Source organism: Gadus chalcogrammus, chromosome 21 (genome assembly GCF_026213295.1).
Source record: "Gadus chalcogrammus isolate NIFS_2021 chromosome 21, NIFS_Gcha_1.0, whole genome shotgun sequence".
Taxonomy (NCBI): domain Eukaryota; kingdom Metazoa; phylum Chordata; class Actinopteri; order Gadiformes; family Gadidae; genus Gadus; species Gadus chalcogrammus.
Window position 1 is genome coordinate 15594865 of NC_079432.1, and position 17358 is coordinate 15612222.

Here is a 17358-nt window from a genome sequence, read left to right on the forward strand (position 1 = left end):
TGCTGTGATGTACTTTTCTATTCATACAAAACATACATTCTAAATGCATGGTTTAGGTGTTTTTCATCACTTGTTTATAAAGGTACATGTTATGGGAACATATGAGAATCATTTGTCAATTTGGGTCCCAAAGGAAGACCCCAGATTCCCGGCCTTCAGGTGTAAGATTTCGGGAACCCCTTGAATCATAGGTGTCAATCATCGTGTGTTGGCAGCGATGATATAATTATAATTTATTATTACAAAATTAAATAAGGCTGGTTTCACAGGAATGTATCTACATTTGTACAGAGGGTGGAGCTATGGCTGTAATGCCCTTGATAAACATTCTAACTATGTCAACTATTGTTTCAAGCCAGGCGATGTAGAAGCCTTCAAAGACCTAGCATCTGATAAGAATATGTGAGGTGGATTCAACTATATGTTTGTGATCATGATGCACAGAGTTTGGGATTGTCAGGACGCACACGGACACACACAGACACACACCGATACACACACGCAAACATACATACTTCCACATAAATACTTATACATTAGTACACCTACACACATACACATACACATTCACACAAACTGAGGGGAATGCTGAGGTGCTGGTGAAAGGGGTGTGGTCTTGTAGAACCTGACTGTCAAGATACCTGAGGTCACTTCCTGTCTGGTCAGTCGGTATCTCCATGAGGTGCTACCCCACATTTGGATAGCATTTCCATGCGGGGCTTACATTACTTCTTATACTTTACATAGATAGATCAATAGGTTTTTCGGTTTTTCTATATATTTGTTGTAGTTCTTGCCATATTTGCCATATTTACAATTCCCCCCCCCCCCTTTTCTTCTTCTCACTCCGTCTCTCTCTCTTCCCCCCTTCTGTCTTTCCACCTCTCCCTAGCTCTATGAATTGAGATAAACCAGTAGCCCAGAATCATTTCATAATCACTTCATCTATCAATCATAACCTCACATTTAAAACAGCAACCTGATGCCTTGGAAGTCCACATTCCCCCATGCTATCACACATGGCCTAACCAGTAGCGATCGGCCTCCTGGAGCAAGATGTTTTAGACCCTACCTGCTAGGTAATGACACGTATGTATCCAACCAATAATGTCATTCCACGGCACTTTGGATGAAAGCCTCTGCTGAATTATGCCTTTATTCTATTCCGTTTAGCTTTATTCCAAAGCCAACACAATGGAATTTGTTCCCTGATGTCATTAATGAGCATGGCATGGCATCTTACTCAAACAATGAACACAAAATGGTGAAAAGTAAATAGTAGTAGTTTATGCCATAGTAAAGAAGTACTTAAATAGTACTCCAGTGCTAACATAGCACCACAATATTAACTCAGTGTCACTGTGACGATACTAAGATAATACCACAAAGATATTACTGGTTTCTTTCCGAACGGGTCAGACGGAGAGATCAGAGATCAGGGACAGGTGAGTCAGTGGTGACCCGACCGGCCTGACAGGTACACACACAGAACATCTCACCCTGCGCCTAGCTGGGGCAGCAGGCATACCAGTCCGACTGGTAGAACCTTCATTCCTCAGCGCGGAGCTGTGGAGGGACAGGATATAAAGCAGAGCTCAACCACCAACCAGTACAACACATCCCGGCTCCACCTGCTACACTCTGCTCCACTCTGCCAGGATTCTACCGTGCCTTGCCTTGAACTGCTCCCGGAACTGAAACACTCTCTTTGGTCTAGTGGTTCTCAATAGTTCAACAGTCTTTCTTGATTTTGTGAAATGTTTAGGACCACTTGACCATTGAGCAGGAGATCTCTGCCACACCCCAGAGGCCTGGCCCCGGACTCTGGGTCTTGTTCGATGGTGGATGAGCTCTGGGACTTGTGGGCGCTGGACTGGGATCCATAGTGGACAGGACTGAGATGACGGCCAAGAGGATCCAGCTCTGAGCACGAAACCTCAGATCCCCGGAACTTGCTTCACTGCCCGGCATGGGAGTATGCGTGTTATTGTGAGTCTGTGTGTGTATAAGATGGTTTAACGTGTGTATTATGTGTGTGTGTGTGTGTGTGTGCGCAGGGAGTTTAGTGATAAAGAGAGAGAGAGAGAGAGAGAGAGAGAGAGTGTGTGTGTGTGTGTGTGTGTGTGTGTGGCAATCTTAGGAGAACTTACTATTCACACCTAATAAGTTGTCAATCTTAGATGTGTATTATTTTGTTAAACTATAGAACGAAATAGTGTTTTTGTTTGATTGATTTGTTCTGCTGGTTTGGCTCATTTTGTTTGTGTATTTCTTTCTTCACAATATCAATAAAATTAATGAGACGAAAGTGCTTTGGTCGACTCCATTATTATTACATTGTCTATAACGCAGTGTAGCCTATTACAGAGCGTTTGTTCTTTCAATACTATCAGCTATCTTTGTGGTTCAGCATCCCCAAAAGCAATATGTAAGCAGCGTGTTTCTGGGCGGTTCTGAAGCAGACAACCAACATCGAGTGACTTGAAACGAGAAAGGGTAAATGAAAAGCCATGGATTCTCCTTGTGAATCCAATCGACAAGCGCACAGAGATGTAGGCATAGTAGTGAAGGCACACGATGCTCCCCATCTTGCTAGTCGCGATTTACGTCTACCTTTTTCGACCCTCAAGTCATGGTCGCGCGCGGCGTTGAGCCGAGAAGAAATGCGACGAAGCGACGCGTCCATTACACATTACACACATTACACATAAGCAATTTGAAAACGGCAATGTATGACGACAGCAAAAAGAACAATAATGATTTCAAATGAATGGTTCGTCATCGGACTCGATACGCTAAAGTAAAACGCTAGTAAAGCTGACTTGCTTTGACTTAAATGGGTATTTGCGATTGATTCGCGGCTCTTGTGTGGTCATTGCATGGGACATTACAAATTTCTATTGACGCTTTGTAAAAGGTGTGTATAAGTTTCCGTAGTGTAGTGGTTATCACGTTCGCCTCACACGCGAAAGGTCCCCGGTTCGAAACCGGGCGGAAACACTTTATGCATTTTGTTCTCCCTAGACGCAACGTTACTTTTTCTATAACATGCTGGGCTCGTGATTGGCTGTGTACAAATGTAAGTTTATGAAGATATGAATTTAGAGGTAGATGCGTAGACTATATGGATACTTTCAAGTCAGCAGTACAAAAAATATAAAGTAATAAAAAATAATCCTGTTTCCGCCCGGTCTCGAACCGGGGACCTTTCGCGTGTTAGGCGAACGTGATAACCACTACACTACGGAAACTCGGTGACTGACCCATAGAATAATAGCTACACAATATTACGACAAATAACGGATACAGTTGTAATTGACTAATTATTTGACTATGCCCGTATTATTTCTTTATGTATTTCACCTATCTATTCCATTGAACATCATTCATTTACAACAGATAGTGGATTACTGTATAGATTGGATAGATTTGACATGTAGTCGTCGAAGAAGTCGGAGTATCAGAAATGAAGGGCAAGTCATCTATGCATTTATTGACGGAGCTCACTTTGGTGCCCAATCAGGAAAATGAAAGGATAATAATCAATGCATGATTGCGACAAGTGGTATTTGAATTGTATATGTCTACATCTCATCTCATCTTCGTCTGCTTATCCGGGGTCGGGTCGCGGGGGGAGCAGCTCAAGTATATGTTTACACTTTTTACTAAATATATTCTGTACATTTTTATTGTTCCGTTGCTTACATATTATCTTTATTTACCTTCAATGTAAGTTTTGATTTAATTATTCAGCTTGTGTTTATGTACAATAAAATATGACACTTTCATTAAAGGGCAGCAATTTGTTTCTGGATTATTTGCTTAGTGGAGCATATTGTGGTGCCTTTCATGCATACTTTATATCATATAAATATTTTTAATGTTTATTGTTGTTTTAATTATCATTAAGTTCAATTAAAACTTTTCAAGAAACAGTAAGCAAAAGTAGAATTACAATACACGATAATCTCCATCTCAACACCACATAGACAAAGGAGATAGATAGTTGTGGATTACAGGAGGGGGAGGAGGAGGACTCAACCAACACCAATCAGCATCGAGGGCACTGTGGTGGAGATGGTCACCAACCACAGGTACCTTGGTGTGCAGCTCGTCAGTGAGCTGGACTGGAAAAGTCATATGGAAGCGGTGTACAAGAAGGGACAAAATCGACTCTTTTTCTTGAGGAGACAAAGGTCATTCAACATCTGCCATCCCCTACTCTGCACTTGTCTACCACTCAGTGGAGGCCAGTGCTCTGTTTTTCGCTGTGGCATGTTGGGGAGAAGGCGCCCGCCAAGCGGACGAAAACAGACTGGACAAGCTGATCAGGAAGGACAGCTCAGTGGTCGGGGCTGAGCAGCTAAAGGTCCAGCAGGTGGCAGAGGCCAGAATCCTCAACAAGCTGGCCTCAATAATGACTAACCCCACTCACCCACTCCACGCCCTGAAGGTGATCAAGAACAGCACCTTCAGTCGGAGACTAATTGCACCAATGTGCAAAACGGAGCGGTACAGGAAGTCCTGTATACCAGCTGCCATACGGTTTTATAATGCACAAAAATAACTGCACTTCGTAGTATTTATTATTGTATTTAATATTTAAGTATTTTAGCTATATGAGAGAATGTGTGTTTGTTATGTCTGTCCATACGCTGTTGTGACACTGTAATTTCCTGTAAAGGATTATTAAAGGATCTATCTATCTAATTATTATCTATCCTTTAATAACAAGGTCTTATTAGCATATTATCCTCAAAGATTAATTATTTCGACATTTGTACAAAAAGTGATTAAAGTACGGTACTCTTATATGTACACGTGCTGTAGAAAGAATATAAGAGTATTCTAAATCAAATAAGGATTTGATTTGTTTGGCTAAGGTGGGATTCGAACCACCTCCACTGGGAGATCTGTGGCATTTTCTTTCTCTCTTCTGATTGGCTAGTCAGCGTTCTATGGCTATACGCGGCTGGAGCTGAAAATAGTCGTCCTTAACTTCCTTAACTTTTCCCATTCATTCTCTATGGTAGTTCTTATCACTACGGATGTAATATCTTTCCGGCCACAAGCGGGATTTTGGTGTCGCTGTTTCCCCCCTCGGCAGAAGTAAGGAGATGATTTCTTCTCTGAGTGACAGCGGAGCGTCGAAAGGAGACCACAAACACGTTTTCGGAGGGAGATGACAATTATTTTCATCCGTCGACAAGTTAACTTTTCAATTGTAAGTTGGACATATTGTTTTTAACTCATGAATTCACTTTTCTCAGTCGTATATGGTCGTACTGTATTTACAATGTAGTAATGTTTACACTAACTCGGGTTGTCGTAAGCTAAGAACATTAGCTTACGTTAGTAACTTTACATTAATTTGGTTGTCGTAAGCATCAACATTAGCTTAAGTTAGTAACTTTACATTAATTTGGTAGTAACGTTATATGCAGAGGTGTCAAAAGTATTCACATTCATTACTCAAGTAGAAGTATAGATACTAGCATTTAAAGATACTTCTGTAGAAGTTGAAGTATCAACTCAAGCTTTTTACTTAAGTAAAAGTATAAAAGTACTGGTTTCAAAACTACTTAAGTAAAGTAAAAGTAATGCAAGGGTGAAAAAATGCCATTAAGGACAAAAGCTTAGGCCGTGCCACAGGGGCCTATAGATTACAATCAGCTTTTTTGCCAAGTATGCCCACACATACAAGGAATTTGGTCTCTGCATTTATCCCATCCGTGAATTAGTGACACACACACACACAACACACCTCTATAGCACACTGCCCCACTTCCCCCCAAAAAACATTTTTCTAAAGGCCATCTAATGACTATACAACCATTTCAAAAAATTCTTCCAGGTACGGCCAGTGATGTAGAAGGGTTGGCTGGTCTTCTTGGCTACCAACCTCCTCACTGGTGCTTGGTTGGGACATTTCGCTCATCTACGTCTGCTATTTCGTAGCTGGAATGTGCCGCGATTTATGTCATGTCAGAGAATGTACAGGCTCTGGTCATGCGCAGGTGCCATGGATCGCGTATAAACCAATAGGGTGTCAGATGTTTCTATTCTCATCCAACCAATCAAATTCACTCTATCCGATGGCACGAAAAATCTGGATAGGTTTTTTTGTTTGTATTTTTTCGAACGCTGGCAGAATAAAAACAAGCCGAAATTAAATAGGAGTAACGAGGCCATTTTTAAAAAGTAAGGAGTAGAAAGTACAGATAAGTGTGTGAAAATGTAAGAAGTAGAAGTAAAAAGTAGGCTGAAAAATAATTACTCCAGTAAAGTATAGATACCCAAAATTTCTACTTAAGTAAGGTAACGAAGTATTTGTACTTTGTTACTTGACACCTCTGGTTATATGTTATAACAGCTTCTAAATAATATTACTGTGCACACTGTAAGAGCCATCCTTCAGGTCAGCTTCACACTGAAATATCTCTATCTATATATATAAATACAAATTCCCCTCATTAATCGATACTGTCTGACTACTATCTGAAGGGGGATTAGTATTGTCTCAGTTAAGAGTAAGGAAACTGAGATTACGTGGGTTAAACCCACTACACTCATTACAAATGCTCATTAATGTTGATATGAATAATGCTGTTAATATAACAGTATTATTATATAGCTTTAATTATGACTACATTACAATATAACTTATACTAGCTACTATTATTGTATAATCATATATTACCATGTAACACACTTTTTTTTTTGCAGTGAAAATAAATCATGAATACCATCAGCCTCTTTCCCGGAAAGATGACGGTGACATTTAGGAAGGGACCATCGGGTCATCTGCGGCAGGACCCATCCTCTGAGGCCACGAGGATAAAACACAATCCTGGGCTTCAGGTCAAGATTCCCAGAAACATGACCTAGTGAAGACCAGTGCTTGCACTGTGGTCTTCCAGCGAGGAGGGGATGTGTCGGACCGACAGGAGGTGATGGGAGAGTACCTGCTGCAGTTCGGAAAGTACCAGAGAAAATCTTTCAAGTGGCTCCTAGAGAACGATGATGGCTACACCATGTACCTTATGAAAAAGGTAGATGAGGAGGAGAGAGCCGGGACCTTCAACCCACAGGGACACAGTAAGGACAGCCTGCTGTCTTTTCTGGACTATGCCAGGAGCTTCCAGGAAATCCAGGACCTGAGGAACTACCTGATCTCCAGGAAGCCTACTGAACCAGTGGCGTCAGAGCGGGACAATATTGTCGGCTTGGGTTGCAGGGCCAAAAATGGAGTTCCAGCAGTCTGACTTTTTTGAGGCAGAAAGGGGCCGATGGGTTTCAGAAAAGAGGAGTTGAGGAGGACTATTAGTCCTCCTCAACTCCTCTTTTCTGAAATAAAATGATTAGTCCTGAACTAATCATTTCATAATATTGTATACATTTCTTGCTAAATATATTTTATACATTTTTATTGTTCCTTTACTTACATATTATCGGTATTTATCTTCATTTAGCAACGGTCTAAACTTTCAACATAAAGTGTACATATTTATAATTTGAAATCCGTCCCAACCTTTATACCACAGATACTCTAGGGTCTATACATATAACCGCGTTTTCTGATTACAGTTTAATGCATTTTTCACAATTTACCAGCTCTCGTTTTGATTGCAGCAGCAAGTAGAACCGACAAGTCAGCGGGCAACATGCCGGGTTAATGCCCTCCTCCCAGCCAATCAGAATCAAGCATGCTTACAGTTTTTCTCAGTCGCTTTGGTACATTTCTCAGATCAGAATTGAAATTGGCAAAACAGTAAGTGCATTTCTCAAAACAATTCGTACAAATAGCAAAACACCATGGATTTCATGCAAAAGCAAGTCTCTTGCTCAAAATCCTTAGTTTGTTTCTCAAAAGTAAATATCTGTCAATGAAAGTGTCAGTGCCATCAAAATGACAAGTCCTTATGTCATTGTGTACGGATAAGACAGTCAAATTGCTTAGTCATGTTGTCAATATAACAGTGTACTCTGGAGGGATGTTCTGATGTAAACCATACCTCCTGATGTTCCTGTCTGTTGGGCCAAACATTCTCAGACAATGTAACATTGTGTTGTGCTCCAGCTATATATATATTTGCCAGTTCATGGGTCAGGAGATGCACCTTTGAGCTATTCCAGTAAACTGGTTGACACCCTTCACACATTTCCCTTTTTTAGAGAAAGTCAAGATTCACCTGTCCTGAATTGGTAAATTCAGGTCAGATTTAGAAAAATAGTCTAATGGAAATGTATGGAAATATGCTTGACATATTGTGACAACTTGTTCAACCATGTAAAGACTTATGCAATGAACTAATGCCTAAATGTTGTGGGGCTGAGACTATTCAATAGACCCATTACAATACATTTGATCAACATGACATAAGCAATCGATAATGTAGGAAAGAGCAGAGAATTGTACATAATAATTTGCATGAATGTACCAAAGCATTTGCAACTTGTTCAAAGAAATGAGAAACTGCTTTTTTGATGTGCACAAACGACACAATAATGTTAAGATTGAACAGATAGTTTTGAGAATTTCAATTCTGATCTAAGGAATGTACCAAAGTGACTGAGAAAAACTGTAAATCAAGAAGAAATGAAAAATAAGAAAAATATTGAGATTCACTTAGTGAGGTTGGCAGAAGTTTCCGTAGTGTAGTGGTTATCACGTTCGCCTCACACGCGAAAGGTCCCCGGTTCGAAACCGGGCGGAAACACATTATACATTTTGCCGTCAACATTTCTACAACAACGTATTAAATGAAAAAGTTAATAGTAATAAGTTAACAACGGCTGGCTTTTCACGGGATACTCCCTTCAAAATAGTTCTTAGACGAATTAATTATATCGGTAAAACACGTGTTTCGGCCCGGTCTCGAACCGGGGAGCTTTCGCGTGTGGGGAACGTCATAACCACAACAAACGGAAACTCAGTATAATATATTGATGGCTTCCCATTGGTAAGTGGTTTGGTATGGTAATGGTAAAATTGAAGGGCCAGGGAGTGAGGCTTACATCAGACCATGTATACTGTCTATACATGGTATGATTCTGGGCTATCTAAATTCAACTTAAAGTTCAAATATTAGACTTAAATAATCGAAATGGTACTTATGTAATATCTACTCTTAATGTGTAGGTAGGGTTAGGGTTCGGGTCACAATCCTGGATGAGCAAGAAAGGAGAGCAGAGATAGAGAGGTAAAAAGATAAAGATAAAGATAGACTTTATTGTCATTGTACAGTCACCTATACAACGAAATTGGGAGAGCCAACTGAAGGTGCATTACACATACAAAATAAATAAATAAATAAATAAACAAATAAATAAATAAACACGCAATTTAAGTTAAAAATTTAAAAAACAAAAACAAAACAAGACAGAAATAAGAAAAACATTTGGAACAAGACAAGGACAGGTGATGTCAGGATAAATATAAAGGCCGTAAGCATATTGCACTATATAGATAGTGAGGATCTTTGTTTAAAGTTGTATGGGTGTTAAGTGTCCTGATTGCCCAAGGAAAGAAGCTTTTGTTCAGTCTGTTGGTTCTGCACTTCAGGCTCCTGTACCTCCTACCAGAGGGCAGTAGGCTGAGTAGGTGGTGGCCGGGATGGAGGTGGTCACAGATGATCTTTCTTGATCTTGAGATGCATCGTGAGCTGGCAATGTCATCCAAGGAGGGCAAAGGAGAGCCAATCATTTTTTCGGCTGACCTTATCACCCTCTGCAGCCTTTTCCTGTCAGCCACTGTACATCCAACACAGTGATGGAGAAGGCCAGCACACTCTCGATGGTGGATCGGTAAAAGGTCACCAGCAGCTTCTCCTCCAGCTTGTTCCTCTTGAGTACCCTCAGGAAGTGGAGTCGTTGTTGGGCCTTCTTCACCACCGCTGATGTGTTTGCTGACCAGGATATGTCCTCAGAGATGTGAGTTCCCAGGAACTTGAAAGTGGAGACTCTCTCCACACAGTCACCATTTATCTGGAGAGGGGCGGGGTCAGCTCTGTGACGCCTGAAATCCATTATAACCTCCTTTGTTTTTATTGTGTTAAAGGTCAGGGGTCTCATTTATAAAACTGTGCGTGGGATCGTTACTAAAAATGTGCGTACGCCCAGAAGCCAAGTTTTGCGTGCGCCAAAAAATATTCGGATTTATAAAACACTGCGTACGCACACCTGTACGCAATCTTTGCTTTATAAATCACATACTGACTACAAGTGTGCGCAGCTGAATCAGCTTCACGTTCTGCCCTGTACACGCCCCTTTTTAACCATAAATGGTCAATGCAAATGACCTCATGAATGCGATCTGCATATAAAACAGACTCAGATGCAAGTATTATGTCTTGTCGGAAACAATGGCAGAAGTACTGAGAAAAGCAAAAAAGCGAAATTTCACGGAGGCTGAAGTGGAGACACTTGTGGGTGAAATGGAGGCCCGAAAAGTAGTTTTGTTCGGCGGTCACGGATGGGATCGCCAACAACCAAAAGCAGAGTGAGCGGCAACATGTTGCTGCAGCAGTGAACTCTGTCAGTAGCACGGAGCGCACAGTCCCAGAATTAAAAAAGAAGTGGACTCGTCTGACATAAAGGTACATATTTTTATGTAGCCTACCAATAAATCGTTATGGTCCCTAAAGACCCTCTCCCTCCGAATCCTGCCATTTGCATGGTCCGCCAGAAGTGCCATATGGTGCAGCATTACCACGGCGCTCACCTCTGTAGGGTTACGGTAGACTGACCGAGAACACATCAAGAGTAACGGACAACGATTGTGATGAGGAGTGTGGCTTGTTTTTCCACACTTGGGATTTAATTGACATTTGATTATGTGTTTACAGTGTCACATAAAAATATTATGTTATTGACACATGTTGGACGGATGCTTTATTCCATGCAGTCGCGCCGTCAGTGGACAGTATGGAGTGACGGGATTATATATAGATTTATTTTTATTTCTATTCTAAGGAGATGTTTCTGGAGTTATAACTGAGAAATAACGCAGTTGACTTAAATTATTCTGATTAAGTAGATTTAACGCATGATACGGGTCGAAATTAAATTTATGAAGGGCGATGATAAAACATTATCGTTCTTCTCACTCTACAATTCTTCTGTCTGACTTCAGTTCACCACCACACCATCTGTGTCGCCATTTCTCCTTTTCCTCCAAACCATGCGTACGCATGGGTCAGAGTTTGCTTAGGGCTGCGCACATTCTCCCGTCAAGTCGGTTTTTTATAGATCACAACCTTGGCGTGGAAAGTCACGTACGCAAATTTCAGCCCCGTTTTGTGCGTACGCAACGGTTATAAATGAGACCCCAGGGGCCTCATGTACTAAGACTTGCGTGGATTTCATACTGAAACTTGGCGTACGCCAAAACCCAGAAACTGTCTTACGCACAAATAAATTCAGATGTATCAAAGTGTGCGAACGCATGGATCCAAGCACGTTTCTTTTGTACATCTCGATCAACGTGGAATTGAGCGCATATGCCGAGGTGCCAAACTCCTCCCTGTCCACGCCCTCATTTAAATATGCAATTTCATTTAAATAGGCCTCTGGACCTGAGATTCACCTCTTAATCCGATCACCTGGCACCATGAACAGAGGCAAAAAACGAAACTTCACGGAGTCCGAGCTCGAGATTTTGCTCCACGAGGTAGAAATGCGCAAGCATATGCTATTTGGAACCCTGTCAACAGGGATAAATGCAAAACAAAAGAGAAGTGAGTGGGAGCGTGTTTGCGAGGCCGTCAATGCAGTGGGGTCTCAGCAGCGCACACACTCTGAAATTAAAAAAAAGTGGTCAGACCTCAAGGTGGAGGTGAAGCGGAGGGTTTCTGCCCACCGCCGAAGCGTGACCGCAACAGGAGGGGGGACGGGAGTGGGGGAACTCTCCCCCTTCGATTTGAGAGTGGCCGCTTTGATCGGTGACAGAGCTCTCACCGGAGTGGTGGGATCCCATGAAGGGGGACACCGATCATCCCCAAGGTAAATATGCTGAAGTCATAAATGCTGTAATTATACTGGTCATACAATTGGCTGCTTGCAATACACATAAGTCGTGCGTAAAGATGCCAGGATATTAAAGACTTTGACTCGTGTTTATTAACTTCAATTTTTTATTTTTGAATAGACAAGCAAGGAGAGGGCACGGATTGCTCCGTCGGCCCCGGCGTCTCCAGCGCCCTTCGGATTTGACCATTTGCGATGTCCTCTAACAACGCTAACTTCATCCATTGCGCATGCTTTTATAGCCACCCATATAATTGCAAGGTGTGTTAATTGTTCATTAGTGTGTCTCTGATGTGCAAATCACTCTGAGTCATTGTTTTCACCTTTTTTCCCAGTTTCCCAGCGTCACCTCTAAGTGTCGCCAAAGGAACAATAGCTGTAGAAACGTGCGTACGACAGCTCTGGAGCTGGCGTGGGGACCGCACATTTTTACGGTCATTTCACGTTTTGTACATCTGAACGTGAGCGTGGAAAAGGACGTACGCCACGTTTTTGTGCGTACGCAACCTTAGTACATGAGGCCCCAGGTTGTTTGCAGCACACCACTCCACCAGCCGCTGCACCTCATCCCTATAGGCCGACTCGTCTCCTCCGGTTATGAGCCCCACCACAGTCGTATCATCCGCGAATTTGACTATTGTGTTGGTGGGGTGGGTGGGAGTACAGTCATGAGTGTAGATGGCATACAGGAGTGGGCTCAGCACGCAGCCCTGTGGAGAACCCGTACTGAGCATGAGGGTGGAGGAGCTGTGGGTGCCAATTTTAACAGACTGCGGACGATTTGTGAGAAAGTCTTTTATCCAGGCACAGGTGGCGGGGGGGAAGTCCAGGGCAGCTAGCTTGCTCACAAGGATGTCAGGGATGATGGTATTAAAGGCCGAGCAGTAGTCGACGAAGAGCATCCTTACGGAGGTCCCCGGGTGTTCCAGGTGGCTGAGTGCAGTGTGGAGGGCTGTAGAGATGGCATCATCAGTTGATCGGTTTGCTTTGTATGCAAATTGGAATGGGTCAAAGGTTGAAGGGAGGCATTTCTTGATGTGATGAGTCATAAGCCTCTCAAAACATTTTGCAACCACTGGTGTTAGTGCAATGGGTCTGTAGTCACTGAGGTTATTGATGGTTACATTTTTGGGGACAGGGATTATGGTAGCCGATTTGAGACATGGTGGGACGATGGCATGTGTCAGTGACAAGTTGAAGATCTTAGTGAAGACCACTGCCAGCTGATCAGCACAAGCTTTGATTACTTCGCCAGGCACTCCATCAGGTCCAGTGGCTTTTCTTGTGTTCACTGACCTGAATACACGACTCACTTGATGTTCCTGGATAGTGAGTGTGTGTTGGCTTGTGGTCGGAGGGGTCAGCATGTATGTGTTGGGCCTTGTAGCCTCAAAACGGGCAAAGAAATGGTTTAAATCCTCTGCCAGCGAGGCGTCGGCACTGATGGTCACTGAGGGGCTGCTTTTATAGTTTGTGAGATGTTTTAATCCCTGCCACACTTGACGAGGGTTGTTGTTTGTCAGATGGCCCTCAACCTTCCTTTTGTAGGCCTCCTTCGCACCTTTAATTCCTCTCCTTAGATCCGCTCTCGCCACGCTGTACAGGACATTGTCCTTTGTTTTGAAGGTGGAAGAGAAGAGAGGAAGGAGAGAGGAGAAACTAAGATGAGAGATGGAAAGGAGAGGAGAGCTGACAAGACAAAGTCACGGGTACTCACACACAAATCTTTACATGTCACTGGGAGCTTTGTGCAAGGTATAACACATTTGGGTTGTCGCATGGTGGAGATTAAAAGTAATTGACTGGCTCATCAGCTACACAATTGCCTAATTATTCTGTGCTTTGAATCATTCCTTGAATCCCATCATTTTTAAAAGGGTTTTTAAGCCACACATATTTTTTACTGATAATATACCTAATCTACTGAATATATATTGTACTGAGATTGTACAAATTCCACATTAAATGAACCTATTCCACTGAATTGTACTGAGTATCTACCTATTCCACAGAAAATGAACCTATTCCACTGAATACGAGAATGTACTTATCAACGAATGTCCCTACTTTTCTACTTTTAATTAAAATCAGAAAAGTGAACAAACAATGTATTGTTTTGTCCAACATGATTCAAAATAATAAACAAAAGTAGCCTAAGAATTTGGTTAGGAAATTATCGATAATAATTCACATTTTCAACATTTTTTACAATCCCAATTGTAGCTTTAAATGTATAAAAAGCTTTCAGGAAAAAGGACATTGAAAATTATAGTGTAATTTTACCAGCTATAATGGGTTAAATTATTTATAGTATAAAGTGTTATTGGCTTATTGTATATATATGTTAAAAGGACAGTGAATAGTGCGATATGAATTCATTTCTCTCAGATCTCACATGGTATTCTTATTCAGGAAACAGCCTTAGTTGTTAGGGTTGTTTGGTTATTTTATCATCAAACAAAAGTCCTAGTCTGTTTGATTGGCAGGTGAGATGATCAATGGGGCAGAGTTTTTACCGTCGTCATCTGGCAATACAGAGAGGGATGGATAGAGAGGCTCCCTAAAAGTGTAGCCTGTAGCAGAGTAAATAAGAACCCTGGCTTCCACATCATAGGAGGAGACCAGACCCTCATCATAATCAACAATACTGAGTGTGGATCGTACTAACCCAGACTCTTTGGTGATTGTGCTTGGTGACTTTAACAAAGGCAACCTCAGCCATGAACTATCCAAATTCAAACAGTTCATTAAATGCCCGACCAGAGCGAACAATATTCTGGATCACTGCTACACCAAAGTCAGCGGGGCATATCATGCCTTCCCCCGCGCTGCACTGGGCCGCTCTGACCACGTCATGGTCCACCTGATTCCTTCATATAGGCATGAAAAAAAGCTCTGCAAACCTGTGTTGAGGACGTCAAAGCAGTGGACTGGTACAGTGGTGGGGAATTTGCAGGCATGTTTAAACTGTACCGACTGGGATGCTTTCAGGGCTGCCACCAATAGTCTGGATTGAATACACAGAGGCTGTGACGTCATACATCAGCTTCTGTGCAGGCTGCTGTATTCCATCACGCACCAGGGTGAGTTATAAAAATGACAAACCCTGGTTCACAGCCAAACTCAGACAGCTTAGGTTGCAAAAGGATGATGGGTTCAGGAGTGGGGATAGAGACAGGTTTAAGATGTCAAAGTAGAGCTTCAGCAAGGCAGTGAGAGAAGAGACTCTGGTTCTGTCTGGAAGGGGCTCAGACGATTACAAACTACAGACCTAAACCCCCCCAGTCAACAACCTGCAACTTGCTACTGAACTGAACAATGAGTTCTATTGTCGCTTTGAAAGACCAAGGGACAGTCCTGACACCATCTCCCGCGACTCCCTCTCCCATCTCACCAACCCCTCCATCCCCAGCTCAGCAGAAACCTAGGCCTCTACACCTCACACCTCTGGGTCTCTCCCCTCCTCTACCACAGTGACGACTCTCTGCCTGCATGAGAGGGACGTCAACAAGCTCTTCAAGAGAAGGAACCCCCGCAAAGCAGCCGGACCAGATTCTGTCTCTCCATCCACCCTGAAGCACTGCGCCGACCAGCTGTCTCCAGTGTTCACCGAGATCTTCAACACCTCACTGGAGACATGTCATGTGCCAGCCTGCTTCAAAGTCTCCACCATCATCCCCGTCCCCAAGAAGCCAAGGACGACAGGACTGAATGACTCCAGACCCGTTGCACTGACCTCTCTAGTCATGAAGCTGTTTGAGCGCCTTGTACTGTCCCACCTCAAATCCTTCACCAACCCACTCCTGGACCCACTGCAGTTTGCCTACAGAGCCAACAGGTCTGTAGACGATGCAGTAAACATGCCTCTGCATTACACCCTCCAGCATCTGGACTCCCCAGGAACATATGCCAGAATCCAGAAATGTGTGGACTTAATACTATCCTCCCAGCTCTGCTTCAGGACAGGCTCTCCCAGCTCCACGTGCCCGATTCCACCTGCAGATCACAGACTTCCTGTCTGACAGGAAACAGCGTGTGAACATTTATCTGAATCCCATACCATCAGCACCGGATCCCCCCAAGGCTGTGTTCTTTCCCCTCTGCTCTTCTCCCTGTACACAAACAGCTGCACCTCCAGTCACCAGTCCATCAAGCTCCTGAAGTTCGCGGACAACACCACGCTCATCGGGCTCATCTCTGGCGGGGATGAGTCCGCCTACAGGTGGGAGATTGACCATCGGGTGACCTGGTGCAGCCAGAACAACCTGGAACTTAACTCTTTAAAAGCGGTGGAGATTATTGTGGATTACAGGAAGAACCCAGCCCCATCCGCCCCCATCATCCTGTGAACAAACAGCTTCTGGAGCCCAGGTCTCAGAGGGAGATATACAGAAGGGTTATCGAAAAAATGCCAACCCATCCGTGTGACCATAAAGAGTCCATAATCCCATCTCAGAGCTTGTTGTAACGATATCGCCTTCTCCTTTGATAGACTCTCTGGCAACACCAAAATAACAGGAAGTCTCTTCATTAACCTGGACCTCAAAGTAAAATCTCCCTGAGGAGAACACTGTGTGTCCCCAACCCAACGGACACACAGTGTACTGATGTATCAACGTTTGGGCACATTTATTAAAGGTTGCATAGGTGATTTGCTTTTTTGGCCATTTTTGCAAAATTACTTGAAATCCTTATCATAACCCGCTTACAGCCACTGAATTAGAAGTACTGACATGAAAATTAAACTTGTCAATCATCTGTGGAACGTGCAGGGCTCGAAAAACTCCAGCCAATCATATCCATTGCCCCCGAGTTTCATTGGACAGTAAGTACGTCAATCAAACGGTCGTACTGCACTCCCCCTCCCCCCCTCCCCCGCGCCCCGCGCGCGACCCCTTCGTGCAGTACTCGTGACCCAGAGCTCGTGACCCAGAGCAAGCTCCTGTTTGTTGTTATCCTGCGGTATCTACTGGAACTAGTTAATCCACATTTGGACCTAGCAGTAGAAGACAATTTCCATGGCAGACAAGACGCCACAATCCCCACCACCACCACCACCACCACCACCACCACCACCAGCAAAGAGAAGGAAAACTCTTTTTCAGAGAGTAATTGATAATAAAAACGCTGAAAGAGAAAAACTGAAATCAAGAATAATCCTAGGCGCTGCTTTTGAACGTTGGCGGCAACTGAAGGACGAGAAGGGTCTAAAAACCGATGCTTGTGTGGCGGTTGACCTAGTTTCAAAGTTTATACCGTTTATACTCGGTAATACCGGTGTTGAGACGAGTGTATTACTCGGTGTGAAAATGTCCACACCGCGGCAACCCT

At 43.1% G+C, this 17358-nt stretch overlaps 3 non-coding genes across 3 annotated transcripts; 2 read left to right on the forward strand and 1 right to left on the reverse strand.

Moving 5' to 3' along the window:
* Nucleotides 1-2927: 2927 nt before the first annotated feature.
* Nucleotides 2928-3000, forward strand: trnav-cac (transfer RNA valine (anticodon CAC)). Its single transcript has one exon. It is a non-coding gene; the product is annotated as a tRNA-Val (tRNA).
* A 178-nt stretch (nt 3001-3178) lies between these two features.
* trnav-aac (transfer RNA valine (anticodon AAC)) lies at nt 3179-3251 on the reverse strand. The gene has a single exon. It is a non-coding gene; the product is annotated as a tRNA-Val (tRNA).
* A 5396-nt stretch (nt 3252-8647) lies between these two features.
* Nucleotides 8648-8720, forward strand: trnav-cac (transfer RNA valine (anticodon CAC)). The gene has a single exon. It is a non-coding gene; the product is annotated as a tRNA-Val (tRNA).
* Nucleotides 8721-17358: the final 8638 nt, after the last annotated feature.